Source organism: Felis catus, chromosome A1, assembly GCF_018350175.1.
Source record: "Felis catus isolate Fca126 chromosome A1, F.catus_Fca126_mat1.0, whole genome shotgun sequence".
In the NCBI taxonomy this organism is placed as follows: domain Eukaryota; kingdom Metazoa; phylum Chordata; class Mammalia; order Carnivora; family Felidae; genus Felis; species Felis catus.
In genome coordinates this window covers 218,036,286-218,050,769 of record NC_058368.1, presented here as the reverse complement: position 1 = coordinate 218,050,769, position 14,484 = coordinate 218,036,286, and positions in this window count along the sequence as shown.

Genomic DNA, 14,484 nt, shown 5'->3' with positions numbered 1-14,484 from the left:
TTACCAGAGTGATGCCATCTCCGTAAGGGAACCTATCGGTTTCTGATGGGGTCAGCAGAAGAATCTGTTTTTTACCCTATAAGCAATGTGTAGGCTTAGCATAATGAGATGAGATTTTATGAGAATATTTTCTCTCAAGAACAGATTTCCTGGTGACAGGAACAGCAGATTCCACAAATTTCCCCAAGTTTAACAGGAGCTATGCTTTGAAATTATATGGAAATATGATATTGATTTTATGGTTGCTTGATGAGAGGGACTAGAAGTGCTACTATTTTAGAAAACATGAATGTAATAAATCATTCAATTTAGTGTGACCATTTTTCTTTACCTCACACTTTTGTGGTTCTGTGCTTTGTAAAACCTGTGTTCAGTTATGTCTCATTCCTTTGTTTACCTTATTTTTAAACCTTATCTAGAGGGTGATGTTATGCTCATTGATTCTATATAATATAGAGATACAGAGAAGGTAAAAGGATGTTTTAATGTTAGGGTTGTTTTAAATAAGATCACATCTTCACAATCATTTTGAATGATATTTAGGATCCCCTGTTCTGAAAGTTATTAGAAACCCTTTTATATTGCCTTTAGGATATTAAGGAATAGAAAAGGAGATAGCTTTTCATGGGAATTATCGTAGACTGAATGTTTGTGTGCCCCCCAAAATTCGTATTTTGAATTTTGAAGCCCTAATTCGCAATATGATGGTATTAGGAGATGGTGCCTCTGGGATATAGTCCGGTGTAGATGAAGTCATTGGGGTGGAGCCCTCACAATGGAATTAGTAACTGTATAAGAATAGGTGTGAGAGAGCTCTTTTCCCTCTGATATGTGAGTGCACATGGCAAAGACTTCTGTCTGCAGATCCAGAGTGCTCTCACCAGGAACCAGACTTCCCGGCCTCCAGAACTGTGAGAAATAAATGTCTGTTGTTTAGGCCAACCAGTCCTTGGTGTTTTGTTATAATAGTCTGAGCTAAGACAATTATATAATAATTGTGAACCTTAAAACAAACAAGCAAACAAAAAAAACCTGAATCACAGGAACTTCCTCTGTTGGCACATTGAAATATTTAATTTTTAAACAATGGGAAACCTGCTTGTTTCCTACCTCCTTAATCTTTCTCAGCAATATAAACCAAAGGAAAACTAAAGTCAAAACTTCAAATGCCTATGGAGTATTTAAGTAAAATCTTATCACTTAATGTTGATAATTAAATCAAATGGAGTATACCTATGGATGAAGTGAGACCATGGGCTAATAGGACTTTTTTAGCAAGGGTATCATTTGGGTATGACTTTTATTCCTCATATGTCAAATTCAAGCTTCAAAATTTAAGCATATACAGCTTTCAAATTAAAGTATATATTTAAAGAGATGTATATATGTGTGTATATATATATGCATAATTATAGTTATGTACATATACAAATATATATTCAATAACCTGGAATATAATAACTATCAAAAATCAGAACTGCTTTAGCATGAAGTGACTGTAGCAAGATATTAAAAATATCTATACCAATATTTATGACCTAGATAAATACGCAACTGAAAAGATTAAAAAATTTGAAAAAAATAAGTAATTGCTAAGATTCCAAAGGGGGGATCTTTTTAAACTAGATTAGAAATTAGTAAATAAGTAGAAAAATCACCTTTTAAAGTGTGATTTGTAGTTATTTCAATAATTATTGAAGTATCTTTAAATAAGAGAGCAGGAACTCTGGGAAGCTAAATTTCCTTCAAAGATATTAACTTGAAATGAGTATGAAAGATTTTTATTTCTATAATAACTTAAAGACCGTTTTGCCAATGCAGAAAGAAAAAAAAAGAGACTTTAAATGCAGCTTAAGCACAAAGATACACTCCAGGCTACTGAGAAAAGTCTACTTAATTTTATTGATTTTTTTCCTTCAGTTTAAATTCCCTAGTCCCCATGGTCTTTTATCATTTTTATTCAGAGGTGAATATGAGGTCAAAATTCAATTTTACTATATCTTTTATATTATCATTTATAATCATATCATGGAATATTGAATATCATTAGCTACCCATTGAAACTTTTAACCCAAGAATCTAGCTTAGAATATTCTCTAGAAGAAATTGAAGTTCCCATTTATTTTACACAGCTTGTATATTTTTAAAAAAAATTTTTTTTCAACGTTTTTATTTATTTTTGGGACAGAGAGAGACAGAGCATGAACGGGGGAGGGGCAGAGAGAGAGGGAGACACAGAATCGGAAACAGGCTCCAGGCTCCGAGCCATCAGCCCAGAGCCCGACGCGGGGCTCGAACTCACGGACCACGAGATCGTGACCTGGCTGAAGTCGGATGCTTAACCGACTGCGCCACCCAGGCGCCCCATATTTTTAAGCATATGCAATAATTTCTGAGGGAGAAATACAGTAACTTCAGCAGTATTTACTGTTATTAAGCTATGAGTGGGTTTTAAAAAGCTTAGCTGACTTTTGACTTACATTTCTTAAAAATACATAACTGTTGTAGAATGCTGGAGATAACTCTTCCTATGCATACATTGTGCCACATTCCACAAAAGGTTGTATGCTATTTCCAAAAAAAAAAAAAAAAAAAAACAAAAAAACAAAAAAAAAAACCCAACACTTTTTTGGTCAAGTATGAAGGCATAAAAGATTTAAGAGAGGCCACTCCCTTACCACTTGAGTCAGTTCTAGATTTAAGGATTGGCAAAAATAAGCATTCTGATGCACACGTAAAATATGCAGAAAATGAGTTTTACCTTAGTTATTTGTAGGTGTCAGCCTAAGGAATATTCGTGAACACACATTCCTGTGTCTCCCTACCACATACCCTTATGAGCAGTCACTCTCCCACTGGTTGCCAGCATGAGTAGAGTGGAGTCTGTAATCTCAGGGTAAGACTAAGCTTTTCAGATTTCTTATAGCCCAGCCACATTTCTGATTAATTCTGGTATATACTTTTTAATATAAATATTTTCAAAAACTTCTTTGTGATGAGCTATTTTACCCACATGTAGCATCATAGGTCCTGGTTTGAGACCTTCTTATGCAATCAATGCCATGTCACTGCATTATCTAGTCATCGTACACAGCCGGTCACACCACAAGTAGATAATGTAAGCTTTAACAATTAGGAAGGATGGATAATGAGACAATACGGGAAAAAATCATTTTTGACTAAAAGTCCATTCAAAGCACGAGATAGACTGATGGATATTATCATTGATTAGATTCTATATCACATTCAGTGTAGAATCAAAGAATATCCACAATTATCTCAGAAGTCTTTGAAAAAAATCTTGCTCCTTTCTAACGATTTATCTCTGTGGGAATGGATTTTTTTAAAGCCATTCCACCAAAATAACATGGTATAACATTGAAGGCAGAAGCAGATACAAGAATCCACCTGTCTATAATGAAGGGAGACATTAATGTAAATGAAGCCATTCCTCTCACAATTTTTTTGTACTGGAAATGTGTCTGAAATAAAAAAAAAAAAGGTTATTGATGTTAACACATGCTTGGCTTATCACGGTTATTTTTAAATAAATAATCAATCTCCATTTTAATTTCAGGTATGGTAATATTACTAAAAAAATTTCACATCATCATAATCTCTGGGTTCTCAATTGTTTTTAAGAGTATAAAATATTTCTGAGAAGAAAATTTGAGAACCACTGCCTTATAATTAAAACCTTTCCAATTAGAAAACAAAGACGGTGTCTGTTTTAGATGGTGTCTGTTTTAGATGGTGTCTTTAGTAACATAGCCTGGAATTTTACAATGTTACTTACTGTTTTTGTTTGTTTGTTTGTTTGTTTGTTTTTGTTTTTTAAATCTCTTCCATTTGATCTTTTAAGGCTTGCCTTAATTTTAGGGGGGGGCAATCTACTTTTTTTAACCTCTCTTCCTAATTATGCCAATGCAACTTCTATCTCTGGTATCTTACCATCTCTTCCTTGATATATTGTAGTTTACCTTTTAAAAGTGTTTGTATAGGACACAGCTTCATTATGACGTTTGTGTAATGATGGCATGTTTGTTGGCAATATTAACGCACCCAAAAGCAATATTATTTTTCTTGGTAAGAATGCTTCATATTTCACAGTTTTTTAAGTTCCTTTTTATTTTTGAATTTATATTGTTTATTTTTAACTTATTAATATTTATAGAAGACATTTTTCCCTGAACCAACTATTAAAAAAAAAAGTTTGTGTTGTGGGGGGCAGGAGGAGGAGGGTTGAATGATATTCTTGACTAATTAGGAAATTCCTTTAAAAATTTTTTTTAAATCTTTATTTATTTTCGAGAGAGAGAGAGAGAGAGAGAGAGAGAGAGAGAGAGATTTTGAGAGAGAGGGACAGAGAGATGGAGACAGAATCTGAAGCAGGCTCCAGGCTCTGAGCTCTGAGCTGTGAGCTATCAGCATAGAGCCTGACTTAGGGTTCAAACCCAGGAGCAGTGAGATCATGACTGTGAGCTGACTGAGACACCCAGCCACCCCAGGACATTCCTTTTTTTAAAAAAAAAATAATAAGTCTAATGTTTATTTCTTAAGAACAAGTTGACCTCATGAGCTCTTTTTTAAAACAATGCAGCTTCTCTTTAGTGCCATGAGACACTCTTATTCTGCAAGTATGAATTTTCTGTATGATCACTTGTTTCAAAATACTTTTGATTCAAGTGAGTGTCATTTGCTTAGAATCTCTATTTCTTTATATGTGAAGAAAGACCTTTAGGATTTGCAGTAGGATCCAAAGAAGAAATTCACTGTGATTTTAGAAAAGTATCAATTGTGGTGTTTTTTGAAGTATAATATTTTTACACATGCCTATTTTCTACCCCCAAAAATGCTATACTTGCACTTGAGGTATGTTTTTCAATGGTCATGTTATATTTAATTCATAGATTTATGTGGAAAAGCCAATAGATGAAATCCATGTATGTATACAGTATGTATATGTATCTCAATTTGTTGTTTCAGATTTTTCTATAGAATGAAATATCTTTTTAAATTGCACTTTTGGTTTCAACGCTCACAAGTGTTTTATGTCAAAATTTTATTGTAAGTGTATTTCTGGCATTTGAACTTGTTTTATATTTATCTATTATTTTTGTTCAAGTAAATGTATGTCAAATGTTATGACGCACAATACAAAATGATATGTTTTCTGAGATGTGTTTTTAGATTTGACGTGACGTCAACCTTTTGTACTCCCTTGCTAACAGATATTCTATTTTATATTTAAATATAGTAACCTCTTGGGGCGCCTGGGTGGCGCAGTCGGTTAAGCATCCGACTTCAGCCAGGTCACGATCTCGCGGTCCGGGAGTTCGAGCCCCGCGTCAGGCTCTGGCCTGATGGCTCAGAGCCTGGAGCCTGTTTCCGATTCTGTGTCTCCCTCTCTCTCTGCCCCTCCCCCGTTCATGCTCTGTCTCTCTCTGTCCCCAAAATAAATAAACGTTGAAAAAAAAATATAGTAACCTCTTACATATTATTTAAAATATGTATATATACATATATATATACATAGACAAATGTGTTTTATGTGCATATATCTATATATATTTCTTTTATACATCAGTGTATATATATATGTATTGATTTTATAAACAAGATTTTAGATTTTCTACATAAATATATCTTACTATCTATTTATCCTAATATTTTTGTATATTTATTTATACCTTAATGGACTACTGGTTACGTTTGTGCTTTTCACTTATGTTGAAGATTTTATAAATTCAAAGAAAATGAAGAATTATATAATAGAAATTAGTGGAGCTTAAACTTACTCATTGGTGTTATATAGATATTTGAATCATAAAAATAAATATTTCTTAGTTATTTGACATTTTCTTCTTCGTGAGCTTGCCAATCGTAGCTATGCTTTGGGAAAACACTCCCATTTCTTTATTTTTCTAACATAAAACATGCAGATACCACACCTACACCTTTTCTTTCATTTAAAATTCTTGTCTTATTCGATATGACTGCAAAACCGCATCACCCTCTGACTTTTTAATCTTTAGATGGCCTTAATGATGGTTCTTTGTGATTTCCTGTCAGATATAGAATATGTTTGGTCAATTCTTAAATAATTATGTTTCACAGTTGTGTATGTAATGTCCATGTCAGATACAAATAACACTGTCCTCCAATAAGTGGCGTCTGTGACTGCTCAAGAAACCATTAACTTGGTTAGATAACATGTTCTGCCTCCTGCCATCTTGAAGGTCATGCTGATTTTATTGATCTGGTTTGCTATTTCTTCCCATTAACTTTTCTTTTAAAGGCAATTGCACTGAAGAAGAAGCAGTATTCACTGACAGCTTTCAGCCCCATGTCACCCATGGAGATCTTTACTTCTCTGTGGTGTTTTCGTGGTTTAGGTTGTTAATGAGCTGTCTTCTGCAGGCTGATTGTCAGTTCATAATACTATGCTGATTCGGCAAAGCCATCCCTAATCTCCTTCTGTGTGCACTTGTAAGGAATGGTTATCAGTTTTCTAGAGTTTCTTTGTTAATAATATCTGAAGGAGTTGTTATGATGCCCTTGGCTTATTGGACTAGAAAGTTTCTTTAGACAAAGTAATAAATGAGCAATCTATCATGGCCTTCTGAATATCTTGTTGCCTTTTTGTACATAAGTATATAAAAATAATTGACTAAATTCAGTCTTACCCTGTACTTTTCTAAACTTTTATGGTGAAGAAAAACAGTCTGCTATTGTATTCATGTAATATTCAAGCAATGAGTAGCTAACATAGCACATAGAAATATGCTTTTAAAAGTTAACGCCAGGCTCTGCAAAGATCTTTGAGGAAAGTTCATATACAGATGCTCTGCTGATTAGAGCCAGTTATCTTTTACACTCTGGTATGCATTTAAGGCAAGAAATGGTAACTCTTTAAATGTATTGACATTTTATTGCAAATTTGATTGTATACTTGTGTGAATGTGTTAATTTTGACATTTTGAAATGTGACATTTCAATAATTTAAAAATATGTTCTGTTGGAGCGCCTGAGTGGCTCAGTCGGTGAAGTGTTGGACTCTTGATTTCAGCTTAGGTCATGATCTCACAGTCGGTGTGTTCGAGCCCCAGGTTGGGGTCTACACTGACAGTGTAAAGCCTGCTTGGGATTCTCTGTCCCTCCCTCCCTTGCTTCTCTCCTGCTCACTCTCTCTGTCTCTCTCTCAAAATAAATAAACTTTAAACAAAGTTTAAAAAGGGTGTAAAAAATGTTATATTAATGCTCCATAAAAAACTGAATGCTGACATAAATTAGTGAAGGTTTTTATAGGCTATATACCTATCAGTTGGCTTCAGTTAGATGATTCTAGTGAATATTCCTGATGTACTACCTACATTCCCTTTACCTAAAGTTGTAACCATCTGCAAGGTGCAGGTAATGGCTTAAGTTTGTAAGCTTATACAAGGAATTGTCCTTGGCTGAGAGAAGCCATCTGGAAAGATATCCACCCCAACTCTTAGAGTCTGTTATATACTTTTTTGACTAGGCAAAAAAGTCTAGGCTTTTGTAAATAAAATAAAGAATAAAATGTATTCTATTTTGTAAGGTTAACATTAGGAAGTGTATGTGTATGACATCAGCATCTGATTTCTACTATAAATACATTTATTTTATTTTATAGAAACCTGATTATTTGAATACATTTTCTTTAACTGACATTTTTAAACATTTTTTTAAAATTTTAATTCCAGTATAGTTAACATTCAGTGTTATATTGGTTTCAGACATACAGTGTACTGATTCAACAATTTTATACAATACTCAGTGCTTATCATGGTAAGTAAACTCTTTAATTCCCATTAGCTATTTCACTGATCCCCCCACCCACCTAGCCTCTGGTAACCATCAGTTTGTTTACAGATATTTTTGTTTTTGTTTTTGTTTTTGTTTTTAATTTGGATCCAAGTTAGTTAACACATAGTGTAATAATTATTTCAGCAATAGGATTTAGTGATTCATCACTTACATATAACATCCAGTGCTCATCCCAACAAGTATTCTCCTTAATGCCTCTCTCCCCTTTAGCAGTTTCCCAATCCAACACCCTACCAGCAACCTTCAGTTTGTTTTCTGTATTTAAGAGTCTCTTATAGTTTGTCTCCCTCTCTGTTTTTATATTACTTTTGCTCTCCTTCCCTTATGTTCATCTGTCTTGTATCTTAAATTCCATATGAATAAAATCATATGATATTTGTCTTTCTCTGACTGACTTATTTCACTTAGCATAATACCCTGTAGTTCCAGCCACATTATTGTAAATGGCAATATTTCATTCTTTTTGATTGCTGAGTAATATTTCAGTGTGTTTGTGTGTGTGTGTGTGTGTGTGTGTGTGTGTGTGTGTGTGTATATATATATATAGCCTCTTCTTTATCCATTCATCAGTTGATGGACATTTGGGCTCTTTCTATACTTTGGCTATTGTTGATAGTGCTGCTATAAACATTGAGATCCATGTGCCCCTTTGAAAAAGCACACCTATATCCTTTGGATAAATACCTAGTAGTGCAATTGCTGGGTCATAGAGTAGTTCTATGTTTAATTTTTTGAGGAACCCCCATACTGTTTTCCGGAGTGGCTGCACCAGTTTCAAGAGGGAGAGAGAGAGAGAGAAGAGAGAGAGGGAGAGCGAGATCCTCTCTCTCTGCATCCTCACCAACATCTGTCATTGCCTCAGTTGTTAATTTTAGTCATTCTGACAGGTGTGAGGTGGTATCTCATTGTGCTTTTGATTTGTATCTCCCTGATGATGAGTCATGTTGAGCATTTTTTCGTGTGTCTGTTAGCCATATGGATTTCTTCTTTACAAAAGTGTCTATTCATGTCTTTTGCCCATTTCTTCATTGGGTTATTTGTTTTTTGGGTGTTGAATTTGTTAAATTCTTTATGGATATTGGATACTAACCCTTTATCTGATATGTCATTTGTAAATATTTTCTCCCATCCTGTCAGTTGCCTTTTAGTTTTGTTGGTTGTTTCCTTCACCATGGAGAAGCATTTTATCTTGATGAGGTCCCAGTAGTTCATTTTTGCTTTTGTTTCCTTTGCCTCCTAAGACATGTCAAGTAAGAAGTTGCTGTGGCCAACGTCAAAGAGGTTGTTGCTTGTTTTGTCCTCTAGGATTTTGATGGCTCCATGTCTTACATTTATTTTTTTTTAAATTTTTTTTCAACGTTTATTTATTTTTGGGACAGAGAGAGACAGAGCATGAACGGGGGAGGGGCAGAGAGAGAGGGAGACACAACATCGGAAACAGGCTCCAGGCTCCGAGCCATCAGCCCAGAGCCTGACGCGGGGCTCGAACTCACAGACCGCGAGATCGTGACCTGGCTGAAGTCGGACGCTTAACCGACTGCGCCACCCAGGCGCCCCTCCATGTCTTACATTTAGATCTTTCATCCATTTTGAGTTTATTTTTGTGTATGGTGTAAGAAAATCATCTAGGCTCATTTTTCTGCATGTCGCTGTCCAGTTCTCCCAACACCATTTGCTGAAGAGACTCTCTCTTTTTCCATCGGATATTCTTTCCCACTTTGTCAAAGCTTAGTTGGCCATATGTTTGTGGGTCAATTTCTGGGTTCTCTACTCTGTTTCATTGATCTATGTGTCTGTTTTTGTGCCAGTATCATACTGTCTTGATACTACAGCTTCCAAATACAGCTTGAAGTCCGGAATTGTGATGCTTCCAGCTTTGGTTTACTTTTTCAGGATTGCTTTGGCTATTCGGGGTCTATTATGGTTCAATTCAAATTTTAGGATTGTTCTAGCTCTGTGAAGAATGCTGGTGTTATTTTGATAGGGATTGCATTGAATATGTAGATTGCTTTGGGTAGCATCGACATTTTAACAATATTTTTCTTCCAATCCATGAGCAAAGAATATTTCTCCATTTTTTTGGTGTATTTCTTCAGTTTCTTTCATTAGCTTTCTATAGTTTTCAGTGTATAGATTTTCCACCTTTTTGGTTAGGTTTATTCTTAGGTATTTTATGCTGCAATTGTAAATGGGATTGATTCCTTGATTTCTCTTTGTGCAACTTAATTATTGGTGTATAGAAATGCAATAAATTTCTGTGCATTGGTGTTATATCCTGGAACTTTGCTGAATTTATGGATCAGTTCTAGCAGTTTTTTGGTGGAATCTTTTGGATTTTCCATTTAGAGTATAATGTGAAAGTTTGACTTCATACTCACCAATTTGGATGCCATTTATTTCTTTGTATTGGCTAATTGCTGAGGCTAGAACTTTCAATACAGTGTTGAATAACTGGCAAGAGTGGACATCCCTGTTGTGTTCCTGACCTAAAGGGGAAAACTCTTAGTTTTTCCACATGAGGATGATATTAGTGGTGGATCTTTTACATATGGTTTTTACGATCCTGAGGTATGATCCTTCTATCCCTAATTTCTTGAGAGTTTTTATCAAGAAAGGATGCTGTGTTTTGTCAAATGTTTTCTCTACATCTGTGGAGAAGATCATGTGGTTCTTATCCTTTCTTTTATTAATATGATGTATCGCATTGATTGATTCGCAGATACTGAACCAGCCCTGTATCCCAGGAATAAATCCCACTTGATCATGGTGAATAATTCTTTTAATATATTATTGGATCCAGTTTGCTAGTATCTTGTTGAGAATTTTTGCCCCATGTTCATCAAGGAAATTGGTCTGTAGTTCTTTTTACTGGAGTCTTCCTCTGGTTTTGGAATCAAGGTAATGTTGGCCTCATAGAAAGAGTTTGGAAGTTTTCCTTCCACTTATATTTTTGGAACAGCTTTTAAAGAATAAGTATTAACTCTTCTTTAAATGCTTGGTAGAATTCCCCTGGAAAGCCATCGGCCCTGGATTCTTGTTTGTTGGGTTATTTTTGATTACTGATTCAATTTCATTACTGGTTATGAGTCTGTTCATTTTTTCTGTATCTTCCTGTTTCAGTTTTATTAGTTTACATGTTTTTAGGAATTTTTCCATTTCTCCCTGATTGACCAATTTGTTGGCATATGATTGCTCATAATATTCTTTTATTATTGTTTGCATTTCTGCAGTGTTGGTTGTGATCTCTCCTCTTTCATTCTTGATTTTATTTATTTGGGTCCTCTCCTTTTTCTTTTTGATCAGTCTGGGTAGGGGTTTATCAGTTTGGTTAATTCTTTCAAAGAACCAGCTCCTGGTTTTATTGAAGTTGATATCTGTTTTTTGATTTTGATATCATTGGTTTCTGCTCTAATCTTTATTATTTCCCTTCCTCTGCTGATTTTGGGATTTATTTGCTTTTCTTTTTCTTGCTTTTCAGGTGTAAAATTAGGTTGTGTATTTGAGATCTTTCAAAATAGGAGAGCTAAAGAGTTTCCCAGACAAACCAAAACTAAAGGAGTTCATGACCACTAAACCAGCCCTGCAAGAAACTTAAAAGGAAACTCTTTGAATGGGGAAAAGATAACAAAGCAAAAAGGACCCAAAGCAAAAAAGATTAGAAAGGACCAGACAACATCACCAGAAACACCAACTCTACAAGCACCACAGTGGCACTAAATTTATATCTTTCAGTACTCACTCTAAATGTTAACGGGCTAAAAACTCCAATCAAAGACACAGGATATCAGAATGGAAAAAAAAATTAAAAAAACCAAGATCATCTATATGCTGCTTATAAGAGACTCATTTTAGACTTAAGACACCTTCAGATTGAAAGTAAGGGGATGGAGAGTTTTATCTCAATGAACTTGTGTTTCAAAACCCTACATTTCAGAGACCCCAGAGGCTTGGACCTATGCTCTCCGGGTGAGGGTCTCACTGAACAATAGGTGGGTACCAGCTTGCTCCAGAAAACGTGGAGCAATTGCACAACGGCAGAAGTTCAGAGATTATGCTAAATCACAACACACAGCCAGCCCCAGGTTTTACCATACTCTGGCATCTTTGTGCCAATACCAGCATACGTAGCTGCTCTCCAGGGTCATCTGGGACCTTTGCCTGAGGGGAAGCCGTATGGCCTCTACCAAAGGTACTCCAAGCAGGAGAACTGCTTCTCCCCATGTGGCACATGGACCCCTCAGACCCTGCTGCCTGCTGCTAGGGATTTGCCCTACTTCTTCACCAGGGCACTGCCAGGCACTGAGCTCCAGAACCTCAGACTCCCTGTTCCAGTGTTTATAGAATCCTGGTGTTATTGAAACCCTCTCCTTTCTTCCCGTCAATGGTTTTGGGGAAAAGTTTTCTTGTTGAGTCCCTGTGTTTTCACTGTTTCTTTCTCTCCAGATACTTTCAGGGGAGTGCTTTTCTTGAACAATCCCAATGTGCTGCATTCTCCCCCTTTCTCTTTCTCTGTCGTCTCTCCACCAAAACAGCTCCCTACCCTTTCCCTCAGTTTTTCTCTCCCCCCAGTTCCCCTCTCCATACCGCGTACATGCCAAGTTCTGTGGCTCAAGTTATGCAGATTGTCTTGGTAAGCCTCAGACCAATTTCCTAAATGTTCAAAATGGTTTCGTGCTGATCTAGCTGTGTTTCAGGGATGAGAAAAGCTCAGGGTCTCCATGCTGTTCTGCCATCTTAACTCTTCCTCCTTTGAGTGAATACATTTTAATCTAAAGTCTGTGAAAGTCTCCCTATAGAATATCTAATTAGCTGGTATTTGGAAACCCCAATATTGACAGAAATAGCTTATTAAAAACAGATGCATGACTATAGGCATTTCAAGATAGTGGGTGCTTGAATTGGGAATTGTCTTCCCTCATCAGACTAGGGGAATTTTCTCAGCCCTAAGGAGATTCTTATAAGAATCATTTTGATGGACTATTAAAGTCTGAAGAGGATGTTTCAACTAGATATTTCTCTGTATTTTTCCCCATATGCTGAAAACTTCAAAGAAGTTATCCATGTGTTTCCATATAATTTACTTTTATTTTTTTTCACAGTGACTATTTCTGTCTTAATTATATCCTGAAAGATAGAGGTGTTATTTTTTACTTGTTCCTAATTATTAGACATTTTTAAAATTTTGCTTTCTTCTTTATTTCCCAGAATAGATTGAACAATCCACATGTTGGGAAAATTAGTATTTTTGAAGATGTGTCATTTGTGGAATGCATTACACAATGTGTCAAACAAGTAGTTTCCTATCAAACAATTCTGTAGATCACATTTCATACTATTTTGTTCAAGATTTTTGGTATCAAATTGATATCTTGTGTTATTGGGTTGCTGTCCAATTGTCCCTCATGTGCTTCCAGTTATTGTATATTGATTTCCATGTGTATGGTGCAAGGTTTAACCTGCCCAGAACAGTTATCTTTGCCACAAATAAGGAGAGAGAGATTATTTTTCTATGTTTGTATGTATTATCTTTGCCACAAATAAGGGGAAAGGCATTTTCTTCTGTGTTCATACCTAAGCTTTTCTTCTAGGCTATGTTCATATCTTCATGATAGAGCCACTTTAATAAGAGTAAGCCCTTTCCCTCTCGGTAAACAAACCCAAGTTCATGTGCTCCAAGAAAGAAGGGACAGCCACTCATAAGGGAATTTGTTTTCTAGGATATATGCTTGTTCATGGCTATCACGAAATTTTGTGGCTGATGGAATTTAAAAAAAATATTGGCGATCCCAATGTATGGGTTGTGTGATCACTTTGGGGGAAAGAAACAACAACAATTCACATAAATTTAGAATTAATAAATCTCTCATACATAACTACAATATAAATGTGGTTAGTAATGCTTCATTTTTCTCTTGGTATGACTCAGCTGAATAATGAAGGAGTATACACTCTCTTTGTTAAAGACCATTGAACATACATTCCTGATAATTCATAAATTATCCAAGATTTTACTCATTTTGTTGGAAAGGGAAGGGCAATGTCATACCAGATTAAGGAGCAAGATTCTATGTTTGGAATGATAAATCATAAAGGAAATTAAAATCTATATTGCATGGTATCGTCTATCTCTGGCTTACATGTGGCAAAAAATGGTGGTAAAACGCTACCTAGACTACACTACTAATGAAAGGCAAAAGTATTCAGTGATAGAAATATTATATGTATTAGGAAATAAGGTGGAAATAACCAAGAGAATGTTTCTACTCAAAACATTCAGTTGTGAGGCAAATTCATTTAAAGGAAACACTGGAATATGGATATAGAATTAGAAAAATGTCAGACCCAAATGTCCTGACTCATTCTTGGTTAAAAGGAAAAGAAACCACAGGTCACAAATTTCTTTTGCATGTGATGGCAAAGTTGGGAGGAAAAAATGTTTACATAATACTGTGAACATAAAAAGTGTCAGAGTAATTATTATGCTTGGTTGCACAAGTAAGAGAGAAGGTTAAAAGGATGATTACATAAGGATAACTTCAAGTGAGATTAATTTTTGGAATTGAATCTATATATGTTCTGTAATCATGGCCATGAAATTGCCTTTAAGCCATTTATTCCAATAAAAAATAA